Source organism: Octodon degus, unplaced genomic scaffold (assembly GCF_000260255.1).
Source record: "Octodon degus isolate 3935 unplaced genomic scaffold, OctDeg1.0 scaffold00118, whole genome shotgun sequence".
NCBI classification, from domain to species: domain Eukaryota; kingdom Metazoa; phylum Chordata; class Mammalia; order Rodentia; family Octodontidae; genus Octodon; species Octodon degus.
The window spans coordinates 4941823-4944586 of NW_004524694.1; positions in this window are offsets into that span (position 1 = coordinate 4941823).

A 2764-nucleotide genomic window follows, 5' to 3' on the forward strand; every position below is an offset into this window, starting at 1 on the left:
CTCTGTCGCGCTCCAACCCTGTGTGTCCCTTGCATCTCTCCATTCCAACAGCAAAGCACTCATGGCCATTAGTACCTTCATTCTTCTTTAATTAGCCATTATAGGAGCTTTCAACTCCGTTTCCAGATGAAATTATGCCATGCTGCTAACCAACATAAAACAAATTTATTTTTATTTGACAAATGAATGCTCCTTAGGGACTCCTGATAAATATTAATTAAATTAAATTTCAAGTAATTATCATTCTCTTTGAATTATATCATCTCTTTCTAGGTAGAACAAATGGCTAGAAGTCATGGCAGATGGTTCTTTCATAGTAGTGTAGAGAATGGATAGAGTAAAATATGGGAGAGTACAAACAAAGAAGGGTTTAGGAGCACACCATGAATCTTCATTAAATAACATGAATTTGGTTTAAAATCCACCGAAGTTATAATACCTTTCCAATTGTGCAGAGGCCATTGTGAATAAGCTGCAATTAAACTGAATTTTTTTTTTTTTTTTTTTTTTCTGGAACTAGGGATTGAACTCAGGCCCTTGCGCTTGCCAGGGAAGCACTTATTCCACTGAGCCATCTCCCTGGCCCCAAACTGAATATTTTTTATTCTGTATTATACTCTTTCTTTTTTGTCCCCTTTACTGCTCGCTTTATTGCTTCTTTCTTCTTTCCAACTTCCTTTACGTACTTGTGACCTATGCATAACAAGTCATGAAAATTCAGTATAATAAAAGGTACTGTTGAAATTAAAATTTAAAAAAAGAGTTCTAATCTTTGTTTTGTTTGTGTTACATTCCCAGAGAAATTACTTTATATTTAGCAATTTTAGTTTTCCTTTTAGTAAAATTTCTGTACAATTAGCACAGACAAAGGTGGTGATTCTCCGTCATCTCTTAGAGATGTTTTTTCCCTACTATTTTGTAGACCCTCTGCTGTGTGGGCTCGTAGATGCCTGTGATCTCCTAAGATTTCAAAAGCATATTTCTAGATACAAAGAGGAATATGTATGTGACAAGGAAGATTTTTAAACAATCAAATGATCTCCAGGTGTAGACACTCCCTTCATTCTTAAGCGTCATTCTGTGATGTGAGAGTAATAGTAAAACAATGTAAACAAACTGGGAAACAGACTCACAGAGTAAGTAAATTTATCTTATCTAATAAAATTTACTTAATCTCCAATCTCATGTAAGACGGGCACACAAACAATATTATCTTAGAATTATGCACAAAATCCCATCGAAATGCTATTTAATAGGATAAAATCAACTCTCTGGGTAACTTAAGTCAGGAGTGGTAGAGTGCAGATTCTAGCCATTTCTGGAAAAGATAATTAAGTCAAAAAAGAAGATGATAAGTTGAGGGAAAGCACTCCTAGGACATACTAACATGTGACAAGGCATGAATTGGTGTAGTATCATAGAAGAAGTTGTTTACTGGGATGTAGGAATCACTAAAATTAAGGAAGGACAAGCTTGAGCAAAGAGATGTGTTCTAAGGTAAACGTAAGGGACTTAGCATGAAATTTACTATTATCTCCAGTGTACAGATGACAAAATTGGCAGATAGTGATATTAAAATTTAATTTCTTAGAGATAAAGAAATTCAACAGTGAACATTTCTGGTAGGTTTGTAGTTCTGCAGAGTTGTACCAAATTAAGCTTGCTACTCACTGAGGCCAACAGAGGGCAAATCAAAGAACCCCAGGGAGGAAGTGCTAATGAGCAAATAAATGATAAATCTCTTCAGTAAGAGAGGTCATGCTGAGAAAATAATATTCCTTGCCTGACCTAAGCTGGAAGCTGTGGAAACTTAAGTAGTAGGTAAGATTATAGAATTACTCCTACTGAAACATTGCAATGGAATATTTAGGGATATACAAAAAACATTTAGTCCTCAAGAGACATTAGACAGCATGGAACTGTATCAAAATGGCAAAGATGGTTAAGACTGTAGAATAACAGAGATCCTAATTTAGTGGATAAACACTAAGTGCAGGTTGATCTGAGATGTCAGTGAAATTAGGAAGCCTACAGGTTACTGAATCTAATAACATGAAACATATTATATATGTGGAATCTGTGAAAATATTTTATATTCTTTGTCTTATTCTTTCTCTTTATAAAATGAAAGAATAATCCAGGCTAGGTTACAGCATGGTTTCATGAATAATGATCACTTATTTAGTCACACCCAGTGTGTCAGAGTCATTAATGGATTCATCCCTGGTATTGCTCTGACCCATTCACACTGAATGTCTTGTTGCTTCCTAAAGAGTCCAAGCACACATTCACTTCACAGCTCTGCGGTCTGTCCCTCTTCACCTAGATGTTCTCATGGCTTTCACTCCCTTCATTTTATGCAAAAGTGCTCCCCTAGGAAGGCTTTCTTTCATTAGAAACTTCTGCATTTGCCTGAGCAGTGTCCATACCTAGCATCACAGCATACCTGACAGACACAGACCTCATCTCCAGGAGTTCAAAAATAGCCAGCCACAGAGGTAGCCTCAAAATTAAGAAGCATTAGAAATAAAAGTGTATACTTAGACTCACATCATGCAATCAGAGCTTATTTTCCTGTATAGTACAAAACAATACCGACTACTACATTATGAATTTATCTTTCTTATAATGTAAGAACTTGTTTTTAAGGCAATTACCTTGGGCCCCAGATGTGCCCAGCAAAGAGTAGTTTATCATGTAGTTCATCAATCAACTGATATCTAAATCAATGATTAGAATTGAATGTATTGTTTAATTGTGTAGA